Here is a 20,604-nt window from a genome sequence, read left to right as displayed (position 1 = left end):
GGATTTGAGAGTAAGAAGTTCATTTTTGAGGTGATCTCAGGAACAATGGTAGGGAAGCAGGAAACTGAGATATGGAAAGGAAAGCAGCAAAAAAAGGATGAGTTCAGGAATTGATTATTATGTTGCTGACAACTGAGGCTAAACCCTGTGACCTCTGGGAACAGAACAGAACATGCTTCAGAGTTGTTTCACTCCAACAGTGAGTAAGTTGGGGCATTTATCCTCTTGTTTCCTTCCATCATTGGTTCAGGTTTACTTCCAGGAGGTCATTTACTCCCTAAACTTTTAAGCCTGCCCCATATTTGAGCTAACAATGCCAAATAAAGCCTATACTTGGAAAGGTGAATTTACTTACTGAAAGCAAAGACTATACTTTCAGGCTTCTTTTCTATAGTTTGTTACTAGAGAAGTTTCTCTGAATGTGTAGAGTACTTGCTAAAGCAGCCATCAGTGTGCACTGAAACAGTGAAAAGCAACAGAAACGTGTGGAGGTACAGACAGCTTCATAGTAGTTACTAACACTAGGATTCCCTTTTCAACAGTTGTGGCTCTTAAGTTTTTGACAATAAAGTATAAAGCAACAACTACTGATCTGGCTTGAAGAAACTTAGGATAATTAACTGATTTTTACTTATAGATATTACAGAACTGGGGCACTGATATTTCCAGTTAGTCCAACAATGGACATACTGATGTGGGCAATATATTCAGCAATCCCTAAAGAGCAAACACAGAAATCTGTGCTCAGAATCTGTAGCCTATTCACAAAGCCTATTTGAAGGGAAAAAAGCTTTCTTCCCACATTTCTCGGAGCCCAGTATGAGATATTTTCCTAGTCAACATGTCAGTGGTTGTGCTGCTCTTTTATTACTCACCTATCAGTTGTTTCTTTTATTCTCAAATTTTGGAAGATGCAACTGGAATGGCTTAAGCAGTAACAAAATATTTTTTTATGCACATAACTAAAATGTGCTCTGAGGGTTCTAACTTCAGGTGTGGTTATACTCTAGGACTTGGTAGCAATCAAGACCTATTTGTCAACCTACATGCTCCAATTCAGCAGAAAAAAAAAAACTTTATTCCCACCAACAGTTAAAATAAAACCCTAGACCTGACGCTCAGAAGTGTAATTGGATAACTGCATTGCATTTTAATTCCTGGGACTAAATACTGTCATTGGGAAATAGAATGACGTTATAGTCTAGACCCGAGTCATAAGCCTCCTTGAGGGTGATTGTAGAGAGGTGAGAAGTAGAGTGGGGTGAAGCCTATATCTTCTAGAAGATCATGCATTGAGAAGGAAGCAGAGGCCAGTTTGAGTTGTATTTTCTATCATTTGATTCTCCAGATGAAAATAAAGGGAAAATATAAAAAGACTGACTAGTGTCTACACTAGTAGACTACATCTCTACAGTATAGCTATAGCATATCTTCCATATATCCTACTACTGGTTATATTTCTATAGTCAATATATTTCCTTTCCTACCTCTATCAAACATTTCTAAATAGCTCTAGCCAAATATGGTGCTTTCCACACCAGTATCCCATGAGTATAGCTATAGTTTCTCAGCCCTCTTTATGCCCAATCTAGAAATGGTCCCCAAAGGCAAATCTCTCAGTAGGTTCCCTAGCCCACAAATGGCATTTGTATACTCCCCAAATGGAACAATCATTGTAAGCCATATTAAAACATATCACTGTCAATATATTTTTTAAAAAACTAATAATTCTATAACTATCAAATTGTATTAAACTAAGCACAAGAAGCCACCCACCCATGTGTGAATTACTTCACTCTCAGAATGATGCCTAAGTTCAAAAACTCTTCCTGTACAAAATTATTTTCTAGTGGGTTAGGTGTTTTTTAAATGAAACTAGAAGGAAAGTGATAATTATTTTTATTTATGAATAATCTAAATAGTTCCCCAAATAGGGAATTTCCTACCACGTATTATGTATTTTACAAAAATCTATTTACCTATGATTAGTCACTTCATCATTTAAGATTTATAAATTTGGGATCCCTGGGTGGCTCAGCAGTTTAGCACCTGCCTTCGGCCCAGGGCGTGACCCCGGGGTCCCGGGATCGAGTCCCACATAGGGCTCCCTGCATGGAGCCTGCTTCTCCCTCTGCCTGTGTCTCTGCCTCCTTCTCTCTCTCTCTCTCTCTCTCTCTCTCTCTCGTCTCTCATGAATAAATAAATAGAATCTTTTTTAAAAAATAAGATTTATAAATTTGTCTCAAATCCCTATGCCACAGAATCTGGTAAACTCAGTGTCTCTCACAATATCTTTGGAATTTCTTGGGAGTGACAAGTATTAATTGAATCGAACACCTCATTGCTGTTGGCTTATTTCCTGATCCTGTGTGAATTCCTTTTTCTTCACTTTGCATCTAACTTCTTCCTCATGACATCTCTGCTGGACTGTGACCCAATTTATTTCCTTAAGTACCACTTCAACAACACTAAAGAAACTGCAGACTCCTGCTATATGTCGGTCAGAAGTTCTCAAACTTTAGCACACATTATAATCCTCTGGAGAGCTTGTTGAACCTAGTTCTCTGCACCCCATCCCCAGAGTTTCTGCTGCAGTAGGTCTCCTGAGAATTTGCTTTTGTAACAAGGTCCTGCATAATACTTTGGCTGCTGGTCAGAAGATCACATTTTGAGAACCATTTATTTAGAGTAATTAGGTCAGGAGGAGGGTTGTATTACTATGAAGATAACTTAAAATTGAAAAATAGATTTCCTGGGACATATAGGTGGCTCATCTAGTTCAGCATCTGCCTTTGGCTCAGGTCATGATCCCAGAGTCCTGCGTTCAAACCCCACATTGGGTCCCTGCTCAGGGGGGAGCCTGCTTCTCCCTCTCCCTTTGCCTGTCACTCTGCCTACTTGTGCTCTCTCTCTCTCTCTCTCTCTCTCTCTCTCTGTCAAATACATAAAATCTTTTAGAAAAAGAAGGAATGAAAAGAAAAATAGATTTCCTAATTTAAAAAGTCCCTGAACTGTTTCCATCTTCCGAAATTTCTCAGTAGTTATATTGCAAGTAGAGAATAGGTCTTCTCATCCCCTTTTCTTTCTCTTTCACTCTCTCTGGCTCTCTCACTCCTTTCTGAAGGACTGACTTGAGAAACTCAAAACTCCTCTTATTTTATTACATAGAACACATAGGCTATTACTGTCTCTGTCTCAGACCTAGCCTATCTGGCTAAGCTGAAGGGCTATTGCTGAAGATTGTTCTTTCCTATTTATATATTTCTGCTACTGGCTCTTAAATTAATGGTTTTATTGTCTCAATTATATTTTATAATAAATTATTATGGACTTTGGCTTTCCATTTTATAAATCGAAGTCTTTATATGTGTATTTAGCTAGCTTAGAATCTTTTATTTTCATTGCATGTATCATTTACTACATGGCTATGATTACAATAATAAATATTGACTGGATTAATATATACATTATTTTTTTATGTTACATCACAGATTAACCTTGGAAAATACAACCTGTATTCAGAGTGAAAGAGGCAGAACACTGAAATGTGTTCTTTTTTATAAATTGTAGCAAATTTTGCTTAAAAGGCTTTAATGAAAGCTAAAACTTATGTTGGTTGTGGTGGTAGCACTGGGGTTTTTTAAAGAAAATTACTTTTCATAGAGTTTATTATGTTGATGGGAATCAGGAGCATATTAATTGCTGGTAAATAATTGTAGTTTTCAAAGATGGAGAAATGTTCTTATAAAAGAAATCAGGCAAAAATGTCCATTTCTTTCTTTCTGTCTGTCTATTCCTTCCCTGTACCTAACCAATTCTAATTCTGCCCCTGCAGAGCACCCCCTGACTGAGTCAGCTCATTCAGATGTCTGGAAACCTTGCTGGCTCCCTTTTCAGCCAACTTTCCCTCAGCAGATGTAATAATACCATTGGTAGATCTTTGGGGGATTTTCCTTCCTGCCATCTGGTCCATTTCTGTTTTACTTCCATTCAGCAGGTATGTTCCCATCACCCCTCCCATACAGACCTAAATGAATCTCTCTACTTCAGCATGGCCCTGAGTTTGGACAGGTACAGGGACAGAAAATGAAATAATGCCAAAGTCTTAAACCCATATAAATATGAAAAGAAAGACCCGTGTCCAAACAAAACAAGGAGTCTTAATGTTTATACTTCTTCACAAGCCAAGATACTTATTTCTTTTCTTTTGGATCTATACAGGTCAGATGAAAACAAAATCCTTCATTTGTTGCCAAATGAAGATCATGTTTTATAGGTTCCAAACTTCTGCTTTTCTTTTGGTTGAAACATTGTGGCTTATACCAGTGAAATTTGCCTGGCATTTGACATTTGTGGAATACAATGGCTGCTTTCACAAATTTGTTGAATGACTTGTTATTGTTGATGCTTCTTACATGCTTAAATATATTATCAAACTCAATCATGTTCTTGTTCTTATAGGGACATAAAAGATGAATTCCATCCTAAAGTAGATATTAGTTCTGTTGAGAAACATGACTAAGTATGAAATAGCTATCATCATTGTAAAGCCATATATTTTTTTATTCCTCAATTGTGAAGTACAGACTATGAAATACAATAGAATTGCAAAGAATGAAGATGCAGTTCTGGGTGGAAGAAGAGAGAAAAGTGATAAAAGTGGGTGATGAGGGCAGTTTGCCCACTGAGATGAAAACACTATACATCTGTTTGAATCCCAAATTCTATTTAAATGTTATTCTAGATATAATGATCTAAGATTAAAGTTTTAAAAAGTATTCCATATTCAAACCTGCTGAGAAGACAAGAAGTAGATTAGGCAGTAATTGATAAAAGTTAAGATTTTACTTCAGTGGCTGAATCTACCGTCATAAGAAAATCTTTTTGTAAAAAAGAGATTCTGCATGTCTATATTCCCACAATTGATTTGTGCATTTTGTGGGATACAGTAATGAAGAAATTAATACTACACAAACATATGTAGGGGTGCCTGGGTGGCTCAGTTAAGCGTCTGCCTTCAGCTCAGGTCAAGATCCAGGATCCTGGGATTGAGACCTGCATCAGACTCCCTGCTCAGTAGAGAGCCTGCTTCTCCTTTTCCCTGCTACTCCCCCTGCTTGTGCTCACTCTCTCTGTGTCAAATAAATAAATAAATAAATAAGCTTAAGAAAAAAATATATGTGAATTTTTATGTGGAATAACATGTTTTGAAATGCCTGCTGACCTCTGACAACCTTCATTACCAGGGTAGGAACAAAAGATTTGAGGTACACAACTACTAGTGGTAGGACTCTGTCTCTTGCATTTGCTTCCCATATTCTTTGGCTCCATTGACTCTGGGACCAAGTGTACTCCTTATGAAAACTTTTAAAAGAAATGAAGACTCTGAGGGAATACTGCAATGTAAAGAAGCACTGAAAGGCAATGAACTTTGGGGTCAAAATAGAACTAATGTGTCATCTTACTGAAAGGATGCAATTTGTAGTAAATAAATGTATATGATGAAGTCATATAAAAATAGAGCTAACAACTATAGATTAGAAATAATCCATGAAAAGTTTCATTGTGGATAAATTTGAATGTGCAACTTTTTATTTTCAGATTATTTTTCAGATTAGTGTAGTTTCTTAAAAAATGGTATGACTGGCGTGTATATTAATTAACCTGTCAGAATGCACCTGCATATTCTTATATATTATAAAAATATAAAACTCTAAGCAAAGAATTTTGGAATAACCTGCCCTTTTTTTCTTTCACATAATCTAATTACCATTTTAATTAACATTTTATTACCTTTAGAGTAAGTAAGTGTACGAATATCAATGAGAAAATTCTTATCTTTTAAGGGTAATGATACCTACAGAAATCTGAAAGTTCAAAACCAGGAAGAAACCAAGGCTCACCTATCCATAGCATATTAAACTTATAGAATTAATACTAAATAAATAAATTGCCTATTTACTACTATATTTACTAAACTAGGTGTTTTACATGATAGAACTGCATGTATACTGATTTGGAAATCACAGTAAATTGAAATATCTGAGGGATTACGGGGATACGAACTGGAGTTGGAGTGACTACAGCTACTGATTTGGGGATCAGAATATAAGTTAGATATTTAGGGAATATCCTATGAAAAGAGAAAAGAGGACCCATATACATGTAGTTCTTAGAAAAAATCTTAGGGATTTAAGTCATTAATAAAGGAGAGAGCCCTTGTCAACTGATTAGAAAGGAAATGTGTCCTACAGAGTGTTCACATGCCACATGGATAAGAGAATAAGAACATCAGGGAAGGTAAGCATGTGTGAAGCTGAGAGAAGAGAGAACTTGAGCCTAAAGCCAGAGGGGTTACAAATGGTAGCAGTGTCTCTTGAGTTGGGACATGATGGAATCTGAACTCAGAAAGGAAGGTTTAGCTTTTAGACACAAAAAGAGGAAATGAGGATTTTTCAGAGACTTAAAAGAGAGACCTTAAAAGGGTGAGTGCAAACAAAACATTGGATTGGGACAAACAAAAGCTGAAGCTCATTAATTCAGCCTTTACAGGCACATAGTAGTGGAACCACATGTTAAGAAGACTGAGGAGATATTAGATCCTAGGAGAGAAGAGAAAAAGTCTGAAACAACTTAGGTTAGGTACATACTGAGGAGCAAGCAGGAGATAAATAAAAGGACTGATTAGCAGCGACAAGAAACAAGTTGCCTTTGGATTATCATATTTTATAGGACAGAGTAAGAATACTGGTCTTATATTTAAAAAAAAAAAAAAAGCTTTGAGTTTTATCCCAGTGACATAATAATTTGGCCACACTGCTTTGTGGTGGTATTCAGGTCACAGTCTGTACAATGAATAAGTGATTTTGTATCCAGAAGATAAAAAATGTGGGTTTATTATTAACATTTACCAGGCCAAAAAAAAAAAGAAAAAAATCTAAAACTCTCTTGATCAACTCTATTTTTGTAAATAACATCATGTTCCAGATGTGTTTGACTCATTTTTATCATGGGTCCAAGAAAAAAGAAAATCATAGAAAACCATTCTTTTCTCAAGCTGAGTTCAAAATGAGGCAAAAAACATCTGTAGAAACTGGGCAATGGAAAAGCCAAGAAATCCAGTCTGCTTCCATATAGGAAAAAATGACATAGCTGAATCTCAAGGTAACAATAAACATGAAGTCACTCTGCTATTATCTCAACAAGACATTTTCTGTTTATTTGGATTTCTGTTTTGTTTTGTTTTTATGTACCAGGCATTGGAAAGGAAGGGAAAGATTAAGCAAATAAAAGTGCTTTTATGTTGTAAATTCACACAACATTGCCAAACCCCAAGGAGCAAAATACTGTTCATTTTCCATGTCTTGGTACACAACAAATGGGCACAAATGTCTAATTTTTTCTAAAATATATGCAGGAGATGTAGTGGAATGGAGCCTTTCTAAATATCTGGCTAACAAAATGACAGAGTTAAAATATGAAAAGTAAGTGGAGAAAAGAAATAAGAAAAATTTCCAAGATATTGTATAATTAAAGTCAAAGGAGTTTATGACATAAAAATGGCTTTTCCTCAAATTTATCTTAGAGTGCATTGGCTGCTAACTGAAGCAAAAGAGAAAAAAGTGATCAAGTGATATTCATAGCGAACATTGAATTAGAGATCAAGATAGGTTAAAAGGTTCAAGTCAAATACTGCCCGGGGATTTTCATTATTGCTGTGCTGAGCAGAAAGAGATAAACCTGAGGGGCCCAAGGTTTACCGATTATCAATTTATTAGCATAAACCAACCTCTCCAAATTACATGTGTAAAACCTTAACTGACTACCTAGGAGAGACCCCTCTGATGAGACTATATTCTGGTTCTACTTTTTTTCTGCCTCAGGTTTAAGCCAATGCTGTTTTAAATCACTGTGTAAGGAGATCTGTTCGAACTTCACTAGTTATTTTAATTCGTCTTACTTTTTGTAACATTGTTACATTGCCTTTTCTTTTCACTTTTAACATAAATTTTACATACATGATGAAGACCACAGATACACTTTAAAGAAAACTAAACTTCCTGCTGGTTCAATGTAGAAGTAAAAAGGAATCTCAATAATTTTAAATAACTACTATTATGTCTTAATTATGTTTGGGGTCTTTATTATCCTAATAGGAGAATAGTTCAAGAGATATCCAGTAGAACTTGAATTATGGTACACTTGCATACACACAAAGATTTAAAACAGAAAACACTGGAAAAATTATTTTCACTCCATTTAATTGCCTAGATATTTCCCTTAATTTCTATGTTGAGGGTGAGAGAAAAGTGTAGAGAATAGAAAAAGGTAGAGAGAGAAGGGAAGAAGGAAGAGAGGGAGGGACAGAGGGAGAAAGGAAGGAAGGAAAATAGGGGGAGGGAGGGAAAGAGAATAGCTCCAGATAATGGAATGGTAAGTCAATTTATAATACAAGAAGCTGACTGCAAACAGAGGACCTAGTAAGTAACTGACTTTATGAGCTTCAATTAGTCACAGCCTAAAAGGGTTTTGATTTCCTCATGAGGAGGTTAATCTAGAATTTAGACTTCAGATTATTTCTTAGGTAACTGTTAGTTCCAAACTTCTATTGTTTTAGCATATATTCAATTTTTATCACCAAATAACACAATGAAAGACTCCCATTTCAGGATGAGAACACATTAAGAATTGCTTTGAAAAATTGGAGGTAATTGTGGTCTTCAGGAGAGAAGGGAATTTTGATTGCTTGTTATGTTCTAACACATTCTTCCTTGCATTGATTGGGAATAATTGGCAAATGCATCTCTGCCAGATTTATTGATCATTTTGAAGACAGCTCAACTAGGTTTATATGTGGATATAATCATGTGGGAGTAACAATCTAGTAGAATACAAGACTTTCTACCACTATACAGAGTTCAAGGCTTTAACATTCCCATTTTCCTTTTTTGCTTCGTACCCAGACTTTTAAACCACGATGACAAAAACTGAATGCTTCATCTTTAAGTTGTATAGTAGTCACTGTTGACTCATCATCTGTGATAAAACTTGGACTGATTTTTTTGTGTGTAAAATTTACCATTGAGGTATTATTTACTTTTTCTACCACTGATTATTATTTATCTTTTTTAGTACTGTTGACCCTTGAACAACATGGGTTTGAACTGTGCCGGTATACTTACATGTACCTTCTGAAAATTATATTAGAATAATGTTTGGAGATTTGTACGATTTGAAAAAACTCTCAGATGAACCATGTACCCTAGAAAAAAATTTAAAAAGGTATTATTCTTAGAATACAGTATATAAAACATAAAATAATGTGTCGAGTATTTCTATTATCAGTAAAGCTTCTGGTCAACAGTTCTGTTAGTAGTTACGTTTTTAAGGAGTTGACAGTTATAAGCAGATTTTCAACTGTGCAGAGGATCATTGCCACTATTCAATGCATTTCCAAGGGTCAACTGTATTCTTGATTCCTTGTAGTCATGAACCTTATGTACAATGATCAGAAAGATTCTGCTCTGGGCAGAGGAACAGATAGGGCCAGTCTTTATTTCTTGGAATTTACTGCATTTGTCACTATTTCTCCTTTTTTTTTTTTTAAAGTTTATTTATTTATTTATGATAGTCACACAGAGAGAAAGAGAGGCAGAGACACAGGCAGAGGGAGAAGCAGGCTCCATGCACCAGGAGCCCGACGTGGGATTCGATCCCGGGTCTCCAGGATCACGCCCTGGGCCAAAGGCAGGCACCAAACCGCTGCGCCACCCAGGGATCCCTATTTCTCCCTTTTTTTGGACAGTATATACTATCAAGTATTTACTGACTCTAATTTCTCCTATACATTTAAAGTGTTTGCCTTTGGCCTAGATAATTTTCTAGCATCTCCATCTCTCCTTTGCTTAGAGAGGAAATTCTCCAAAAAATGTTGGCCATACAAAATGCCAAACTTAAAATGTGGTCAGAATTGGTATTTTATCAAGAAAAAAAGAATTGTATAAGGGTCTGATTTAGTCACTCTAGTAGAGATTGGAGACAACATGAGATGAGAAGTATAGTCTACCTGACTATAATATGATACAACTTCACTCTTAATTTTGGTTTTTGATTTATTTTATCTCTTAAAAATTTATTTATTTTAGAGAGAGTGAGCAAGCAAACATGAGCACAAGTGGGGGCAGGGGTGGAGGGAAGAGAATCTTCAAGCAGACTCCCCACTGAGCACGGAGTCCACAATATGTGAGTCTGTCTTATGACCCATGATATTATGACGTGAGCCAAAATGAGTCAGATGTTTAACTGACTTAGCCACCAGTGCCCCTCTATTTTAATTACAATCAACCTCATATTAAATAGATATTCCCTACTAAGAGTTGATATGGAGGAACTGGAGCATATGGAGTAGAATAAGGTTTTTTGTTTTTTTTTTTTTTTTTTTTTTTTTTTTTATCAATTGCCAGGGTTTTAATCCAGTCACTTTCATGTACTAGCTGTGTGACCCTGGGCAACTTCATAGGATTTTTGTATTTATTACATAGTATAATATATAAGGTAACTAGGGCAATGCTAAGCATATAAAATAGGGTCCATAAGAGCTGGAACACCTGACCATTTCTAGTTTTCATATTATTTGGGAGTATATTATGTTACTGCCAAATACAATTATGTTTTTTAAAGAATATTTTATTTATACAAAATGATAAACAATGATGACAATATCATTACAACAATATATTCAGTTTATTTATGTACCCGGAAAAAAATATGAATATACCATAATCTATATTTAAAACCATGAAAAAGGCACATACTTACATAACACTCTGTAACTACTACTTGCTATTACCACTAACTATATAATTACTAGAGTATGTTTGTGGAACTGCTTACTTACAAAAAGCGATCTCAATGATGATGAGTATACATTTAGCAACTTTAAAAAGCCGACAAAATATTGACACAATTTGCAAGAAGATGACTGTTAATGACAAAAATACCAAACTGCATGTAAAAAAGACAAATTTTAAAAAATAAATTAACCAGAATGTGAGAAAACAATATGGTATAGTGGAAGCAGTATGAACTTGGATTGGAGTTAGAAAGACCCACCTGCTTGACTTACTAAATTTATTACTTTGGACAAGTTGTTAAACTTCTCTGATTTAGAGTTTCTTCATTTTTATCTATGCTAATAATTCTACCTACCTCTCATAGATTACCCATTTTTCCCCATTACCTATTAAGGAAATCATGTGCAAATTTATTAAAGTTGCCTAAATAACCTAATAATATAGGAATATTATACACCAGAAAATAGCTTAATATAGTCTTGTAATTTGTGGCAATTCTATTTTAAGATACATGAAGTGATCCGTAAAAGTATGATACCCAGTCTGATTGCTAGACTTTTTGCATATTATAAATGTAGAATTCCTGGCTATGTGATCTTACTTGAAGAATGGAATGTGAACTAACATTTATCACCTTTACTGCACCAGCATAATGCTACATGCTTTTATATGTTAACTAATTTAATTCATTTTATGTTAGCTCATTTAATTCAGCCAATAAATGTATGAGGAAGACTAAAGATGGTTAAAAAGAAATAGGCTTTTAACTCACACTATGTCCCTATTTCAATTAATGCCCAAGTCAAAACTCCCTTTCTCTCTGTTTCTTTTACATCCTCTATCTTTCTTCTGTAATCTATACACAATAGCTGGGATAAACTCTAATTCCCTAGACAAAGAAAGTCATAATGAATTGAAATATATTATTGAGTAATTTATCAAGCATTTATATATGCTATACCAAGTTCTTTTTAAAGTGCTTCGTAAATGACTCAATCTCCTAACTACTCTATGAGAGTATACTATTATAGTCAATATTTTACAATGGGGAAGATGATGTATAGAGATTAAGTAACTTGATAAAACCATATAGCTGGTAAGTAAAGATATCATCCTAAACACTGCCCATGCAGATAAGTAGATAAAAGGATGAAAGAGCAATTAAGAAACTTAGAAGACAGATAGGTATGAGTTATGGGAATGATACCCTTTAACTTCCAAATAATGGTTAACTTTCAGAAGCAGGGGAGAGTTACTGACTATGGTGTTTAAATGTTATCTATGGCTTTATGTTTGCTTGAAAATGAAAGAACTGATTAAGAAAATACAGAACGGTGGCAACATCAGTTAAGTTTGGGTGATAGGTATTTGGGTCTCCAGATGTTTGAATAAATCCTGAAAATTAAAATTTAAAATAAAAAAAAACCTTCAAAGTGATCTAAGAATGGAATATTCAGAGTTTCATTTTGTAAAAATAAAACACATGTACAAAAGAACTAAAGAAACACAACATTTTCTGTTTTTGTTACATTTAGAATGATGCTTTTATAAATGTTCTTACATTATATTAAGATGCTCCTGTAAAGAACAGTTGCTATGGCTTTGGTATCCCATCCAGAATCCAATGTATGCTTTCTAAGTTGGACATATTATATTCCTGGTTATATATCCCAGTTCCATAGTTTTGACTACATTGTGAAAAGCATCATGCATCACTCTTGGGAACAATTGAGAGATCTTTTGACTATGGAATATGCCATCACTTTCTTACATCTGTTACTTCAACTTTCATGGTTTTTTGCCACTGCATATTCTAAACTCTTCAAATTTCAAAAAGTGACATTAGTCTTTCTTTAAAACTTTAATTAGTTTAAATGAACTAACCAAATACTTCCATTAAAACCTTCCTGAATAATAGGATTTTACTCACCTATACTAAAAAGTACTATCTAATAAGGTTTTTCTTTTTACAGATTTTCATTGTTTTGAATACGTCTATTGCCAAATGCAGTCATTTCCCAAATGATTACTCTTTAAGACCAATATGACATTGCTGAAAAGATTGATTGGGATGAAGATACTCTCTTTTCATTAAATGTTCTCTCTGGACCAGAGAAAAGTAGAAAATGCAAACAAATCAACAGTTCTGACCATCATTTAAAATATCCCATGGGTGAGGCACCTGGTTAGCTCACTCAGGTAAACCTCTCACTCTTGATTTCAGCTCAGGTCATGATCTCAGGGTTATGAGATGGAGCCCCACTTCTAGACGTACACTCAGCAGGAAATCTGCTTGAGATTCTGTTTCTCAACTCTGTCTCTTCCCCTCCTTTGCTTTTTATCTCTTAAAAAAAAATCCATGGGCATGGGAGATACGAGGGTGTTGCTGGTAGAAGAAGGAGAAAGATGTCTGCTCTTAATGTTTATTTTACACTAGACTCTTTATAACAGAATTTCAGATTATTGATCGGCATTGCCTGATTCCATTTCATCGAGTCCCATGAGAGTTGAAATTGCAGACTGAGATAAACTAAAAGTACCAAGTTCATCATGTTTCAAACTGCTTTTTCAGGGTATTGCTTTCCCTTGGCTACTTCAGTGCTATTCCTCTACCACTGAGAGGTTGTAATTGCAAAATGGATGTGAGGGAATAGCTTGAAAAAAAGAGCAGTTATGATCTGATGTCATATCGTCTATGATGTGTGTCTGAAAGATTTATGCCCCAATTAAAGAAGCCTTGATTGAATTTTCTGATAGAAAATTGTTTTGGTCATTGGCACATGTGTTGCATATTCTTTGATCCAAAGTCTGTTTTGCTTTTGCTTGAAAAGGTTGAAGGAAAGGCCTAGGGAAGAAAAATACTGTAAGTAGAAAGGAGGTAAAATGTATCCTATAATATAAAGCAGGCATTGGGATTTAGTGACCAATAATTTACAGTAAAGAAAGAGTTTCCAGTATTTTGTTGTTGTTGTTGACATTTCAATCCCTCATTCACTCATTAATTTATTCATTCAACAAATATTTATTTATTTAACACAAACAGTGAATACTCCTTTGTGCAAGGCACAGTTTTAGACACAAAGGATACATCAGTAAATAGTATGACAGGGACAATGTTTCCTATTTTGTAGTGAGGGTTGTCAGCCAGTAAACAAGGAAAGGAATGAATGAGTGAGGATTTCCCATAGTGACTAATGCCATAAACAAATAAAATAGAGTTCAAAGTGATTAAAGTAATGGAAATGGAGAATCTTCTTAGATTAAATATAGGTTACAAATGGCTTCTTTGAAGATTCAAAGGGGCTGACCATGTAGCTATTATCTATTTGGGGTAAGAAGGATGAAAGGAAGGAGTGGTCAATATCAGAACATTCTAAGCAAAAACAGCAAATACAAAGCCCTAAAATGAATGTGAGCTTGGCTTAGTCTTAAACTGAGCAGACAAGTGGTGGGAGGAATATTTTGAATGTGTAAATTATGATATTAGAGAGAGAGAGAGAGAATCAAGAGTTCTATTATAGAGGCCAATGTTGCTCAAGCCTTTTTGCACACTTAACTATCAACTTCTAGGCTTGGAACTAATTCACAGTCACAAATGCACAGTACCTACACATCAGTTGAGAATTACTCCTGTGGGGCTTTCCAGGTCATGGAATGGATTCTGCATTTTATTCCAAGTGCAATGATAACACATTTCTTCTTGAGTGTCTTTTGGCTTATACCTAACAGACTGGCAAAACCCTTACTAAACACATCAAAAAACACCACCATCTTATCAGATCAACTCTTTACATACCCAAACTTAAAAAATTATATTTCCCTAACCAAATATTTAATAAATACATTTTGAATTTCAGAATTCACTTTCGTATTTCCTTAAATGCCCATCAAACTACTTCCAATCCTTCAACCTCCCAAGAAGTTTCTTTTTTTTCCTTTCTTGTCTTATTATATTTGCCTTATCACAGACACAAGCACTGGTGATTTCAAAGTTATAAGCAGCAGATGCCTTAAAGCATTCAGAATGAGACTCCCATGAAATGAAAGAGGAAGAGCTGACTTCTTAAGCAGTAACTTCTTTTTCCACACGGAATGAAAGAATTTTAAATGTATCATTAATTATTTTGATTTCAGTAATACAAACTTATCTCCAGGTGAGCCCAAGTATTTAGCATCATCAATCTTGACTTTCAATTCAGAATGCTTATCTTGGAAGTTCTAAGTGCCCCTTCGTCCAGACATGTACTGAGGGCTCTGTAGGTGTTATATTAGAGTGGTTTATAGTATGCCATGTTTTTAAAATAAGCAAGTTTTACAACTTATGTGTGATCCTACTTCTCAGCCTTCTCTCTGCTAGCCCTCATTTTGCTGCCAAAACTCTCCTCCTCTTTAATGGGTTGTTACTTGGAGAGCTGTTGATGGATGGGGGACTCAAAGAGTGAAAAGAATAGATTTGAAATGGTTTCATCACCTTTTGTTTTGAAGGTAATAATGGAAACAAGAGAAGTGTTAATTTGATTTGGGACCATGAAGGGAAGATTTAAGAACTTAGAATAATTTTAAAGATGTTGATAACTTTAGAAAATAATGTACCATCAGGGTGCCTGAGTGGTTCAATCAGCTAAATGTCTGACTCTTGATTTCACTCAGGTCATGATCAGGGTCATGAGATCGAGCCCCACATTGGGCTCTGGGCTGGGCATGAGCCTGCTTAAGATTCTCTGTCTCCCTCTTCCCCACCCCACCACTGCCCCTGGTCCTATGTGCTCTCTCAGAAAAAATAAAAATAAAAATGAAAAAAGAGAAAGGAAAAGAAAGAAAGAAGAAAGAAAGAAAGAAAGAAAGAAAGAAAAGAAAGAAAGAAAAGAAAGAAAAAGAAAAAGAAAGAAAGAAGAAAGAAGAAAGAAGAAAGAAAGAAAGAAAGAAGAAAGAAAGAAAGAAAGAAAGAGAAAGAAGAAAGAAAGAAAAGAGAAAAAATGCCATCAACTTAATTTCCTGTTCTTTTGGTTAAAGGCACTAGTAGTGTTTTCTAGGCCAAAAGCAAATAGTGCAGATTTTATGTATTTGATTACCTTGATATTGAATGAAATGGATGGCAGAAAGGACAATGAGGCCAAATAAGATTCAACTCCACTGTGTCCATTTATCAGATCCTGTGAGATTAACACCATTGAAACACAATTCTCATTAGAAGATTTTGTTTTTCTCAAGGACATTGACTCCCTGGTGCCCTGCACCTAAATTGGAGTTTTATGAATCTTGATTACCTTGTGGAAAATGAAATGTATCAGAGAATTCAGCTTTGCATCTATTTGTGCAGGGGAGTTAAATTTATTTCCTGCCAACATCAGCAAGTCTGATTTTAGAGAATGCAGCTCATTAGAATAACTTAACCATATTAGAATATATGCTGCTCCATTCCTCCCTGCCAGCTGCTCTGGGTACTAGAATGCATCCTGAGAAGCCAGAGAGAAAGCAGACCTCCACTGCACCTCATTCACTGATTTTGTTCAGACTAGGAAATGGGTTCAAATAAAGAGTGCATTCTAACAGTCAGGGTCCACCTATGTCCTGCCTCAGGATCTGGACAAGAGAAATTCCTATAAGAAAGTGGAGGACTACCATAGAGCCTGTGCAGCAGGCAAATTCAAGCCATAAGAAGCATAGGGTAGTTAGAATGTAGAGACACACTGGTACAGCGACCAGTTTCTGATGGATATTTGAACTTTCTTCTCTTCTCCCAGCTTGCAACAGAAAGATTTTGCTTATGTTTTTGGGCTCAAGATCTATTCTGTTTTTTAACTTTGTTATAATATCTTCCTCCATAGGTATGATCTATCCCATTTTTTTCCATCTCTAATGTTAGTGTTTTTCAGGCCATTATCATCTCATACTTGTGTTATTGTGCAATCTCCAAACTAATCTCTGCCTTCAAATTCTCAAAGAACATTGTTCCACTCACCAGTATACACGCAAAAGCACACACTTGTTCTCAGACATAAAAATCCATTGTTTCCAATATTAGTAAATTTACTAAGATATATTTATAAAATTTCACTAATCATCACTAAAAACATAAAACATTGACATCAAAATATTGATATGTTTAATTATATCATTCCACTACCTGAAAATCTCAAATGTTTCTTCACTTAGAATGAAAAGCAAACACTTTAACCTGGCCCCAAGAGCACCCTACTACCTGTTGTAATTCAGGTTGGTATCAGATCATAGAGATTAAGTAAGGCATCAGTGGGACTTTACACATAAAGTGCTTATTACAGTGCCTAACACATTGAAAGTCCTCAGCAAAATACTGTAGTAAACAACACCATGTCATTATTTCAATATAAGGTAGGCTTAGAATAATCAGGCTGTCAACTCATGGTTTCTTAACTATTTGAATTTGTCATGTGAATTGCCGTGTCTACACTTTTAATTATATTGCCCCTCTCCTTTTATCTGTGTGTGTGTGTGTGTGTGTGTGCGCGCGCGCGCGTATGATTTTGTGTCCTGTGTCCACTATTTTGTGGTTCCATACAAGTTGGTAACCTCTCTAAGCCTCAGTTCTCCTGTCAGTCGAATAGGACAATCACAACACTCACCTTCTGGACATGTGAGAATTAAAAGAAATAATGCATGTCAAACACTTAGTATAGTACATGGCACATAGTACACATTCAACTGATATTTTCTGAATTATGAATTTCAGGTTCCATGTTCTCTGTCAATCTTTTCTCAAATAGTCCAACCCCTATTGTTTCAATCTTTATTTTAAAAATGGTCTGTGTAATTCACTTGGCATAGAACCTTTGCCTTGTGACACCATTGTCACTATCTTGAATTATTTTTTGCCCTCCAAAATGACTGTTGACTTTTAGAAGAAACAAAGAGTTATACTCTGCCTCCCCTAATTAAAGTGTCTACCATGGTGAGTTTCCTTCACCACTCGTACCCACTCACTCATTCATTCAACAAATACGCACCATCACGTTGAATTAAGAACACTTGGATTATAGTCTGTGATCTCATGGGATTAAGAGCTTTATAGGAAAAAACAGATATAATATTAAGAAGAGTACAAATAATTAGCTATTATTAATTTTTAGTTAATAATTTTTAAAATTTTACATCATTAATAGAATATGTTTTCATATATATTATACACATTGTATACACATGTACAGAAATTAAAACTAAAAAGAGGGAGTTTATATCATGCCACGGCTAAGAATCAATGACCCAATGCTTTTGAAAGTTTAGAATTTTTACTTCTTACCACTTCATCTTTAGGTGAGATGAAGTATTTGGGGCAATATCATTTCTTAGTTTCTCTGGCCTTGGTAACTATTTCCATTAAGAAGTCTTGTTTTTGGAACACCTGGGTGGCTCTGTGATTGAGTGTCTGTCTTTGGCTCAGGTCATGATGATGGGGTCCTGGGATCACATCTCGCATCAGGTTCACCACAGGGAGCGTTCTTCTCCCTCTGTTTATGTCTCTGCCTCTCCCCCAGTGTCTCTCATAAATAAATAAATAAATAAAATCTTAAAAAAATAATTCTCGTTTTCTTCAAAGTATGAACATGATTCAGGGAGCCTTATATCATCTTCTGGCTAGTGTCCTCTATTAATTCCTATCAAAATAATTGTATGTCTTTAGCACATAACTGAGAGCCCAGACTGTTTCTGAGCTGCTGAAAAGGAAACAGGACACTGAGGATGGAACAGTGTGTCAGCAACAGCTGCTCAAACCTAATATGTAGAATCTGTTAGCTAAGCTAGCTCTAAAAAGTAGCATTTATCAAGAGCATTTATTAGGAGGAAAAGGAGCGCATGGGAGAGACTAGTGTTTTATTGATCTGTGAGAAGTTTATTTTTCCATTCTGCAATGTTAAAGTAATCAATTTCTTAAATAAAGCAAAAGTACCAGTATTGATAATCTCAATGGATGTTTTAAGTTTTCTAGGACAACAGAGGTATCATATTGACATTGTAATAACACAAATGCCAGGCTTGATTGTGTTTGACACATTCACTGGTGGGGTTTGATTGCTAGAATTAATCCCTCACTGTGAAAGAGATGTTTTCAAGATGTTTAGTTTACAACTGGTGAATTAGAAGGATATAAAGGACTTTTTATTCCATCCTCTTAGTTGCCATAGACATTTCATGATCACAGAAAGTCAAGAAATCAATGTGGGATTGTAAAAATAAGAGTACTTAAAAGCCCAAACTGGCGATTTTTAATCTATATTATATGACAACCCCTAAGATTGAACATTTATTAGTGGTTTATCATTAATATTTATTTGTGATCATTATAATACTTACTTAAAATAGCATATAAGTGAGTGTTTTTTGTAAGTCTTTCTTTAAATCATATTTTCATATCAGAAGTCACTATGTAGTGAGCTACCCACTACTGATTTCCATTCTATTCCTGTTTTTCAAGTTAATCAGACCCACGCCCATGGTGTCCCCTGCCAAATTCAGAATACAGTTACAGATAAGGAGGATAAGATGGAGGCAACTGGTGTAAGCAGCTTTTATTATACCTACAGCTATATTTCATCTTATCATTAAAAGTCTCTAAGTCTGGGGGCACCCAGCTGGCTCAGTGGGTAGACTCTTCATCTTGGGGTCATGAGTTCAAGCCTCATGTTGGGCAGAGAGCATACTTTAAAAAATATAAAAATAATGTTAAAGTTTTTAAAAAGTTTCAAACTCTGGTCAACTTCCATGTTGACCAGACATGTTTGATGGTCAACATTCAATTGTTATTCAATTCAGGGATACAGAAAAAAACAAAAAAACAAAAACTAAAACTAAAACTGACCCCTTGTATGTCCTCTTACATTTTTTTATTATACTTCATTTCATTCTTGCTTTTCAGAATGAAGATAATATTAAAAATATTCTACATATATATCTCTGATTATATATCACTGATTAGATGAAAGAAACTACAAGCTCAGGAGGTGCTTGATAGATTATAAATTCTAAGCATTTTGTTATTTTTAAAAAGCCAGTGTACCAATATATACTGGTTCAGAGAAGAACCAAGCAAATCTGCTAAAATATAGAAGGAAAAACAACTGAATATATATTTCAAATCAGTTATAAATCATCAGTGAAATAAAGGTGTTTTAAATATTGCAAGAGTAATATGACTATTTTCCTAAAGTATGGGCAGTAATCCAAGAGATTCCAAAAGAACTTAGCTTGTACAAATCTTTAGCAAACAAGCTCAGGCACAAGTGCATATTTAAACACAGTCTTGGCTGTTGGTTTTCTGTTTTTGTTTTTGTTTTTTAATGAAATGCATCTTGGAAAAAGAAAATCATCCATAATAGGTGCTATTGAAAGGTCAGCAGCATTAAGCAGTGATACAAGCTAAAATAAGACTGCCTTTAGGGAGTGATAGAATCCCTCATAGGAAAATAGTTGCCAGCATCTTTTGCAAGATGGTGCCATAAGAAAAGAGATTAAATAAACTTTACAGTATGCTATGTGATAATACATTTAACACCTTGCTCAGTGAAATTTTACTTGCAAAGCAATTTATTTCAGTGAAGATAGCAACATTTTTTTGTGATAGCTTGTCAAATAGCTGTAAAATTAGTTGATTAAATGTTGTTTAATGATAAAAGAAGAATGTACAAGTGGCTCACTTGTCAGAAGCATGGTGTTTAAGTATTGTTGAGGCAAGGACTGAAGGAGGGGAGGTAAAGATGGTTACAACCAAGACAGT

General features: G+C 35.0%; 1 pseudogene; it reads left to right on the top strand.

Moving 5' to 3' along the window:
- The first annotated feature begins 363 nt into the window (after positions 1 to 363).
- Positions 364 to 445, top strand: LOC121488584 (annotated as a pseudogene).
- Positions 446 to 20,604: the final 20,159 nt, after the last annotated feature.

This window comes from Vulpes lagopus, chromosome 3 (genome assembly GCF_018345385.1).
Source record: "Vulpes lagopus strain Blue_001 chromosome 3, ASM1834538v1, whole genome shotgun sequence".
NCBI classification, from domain to species: Eukaryota; Metazoa; Chordata; class Mammalia; order Carnivora; family Canidae; genus Vulpes; species Vulpes lagopus.
This window is presented reverse-complemented; position numbering and strand designations above follow the sequence as displayed.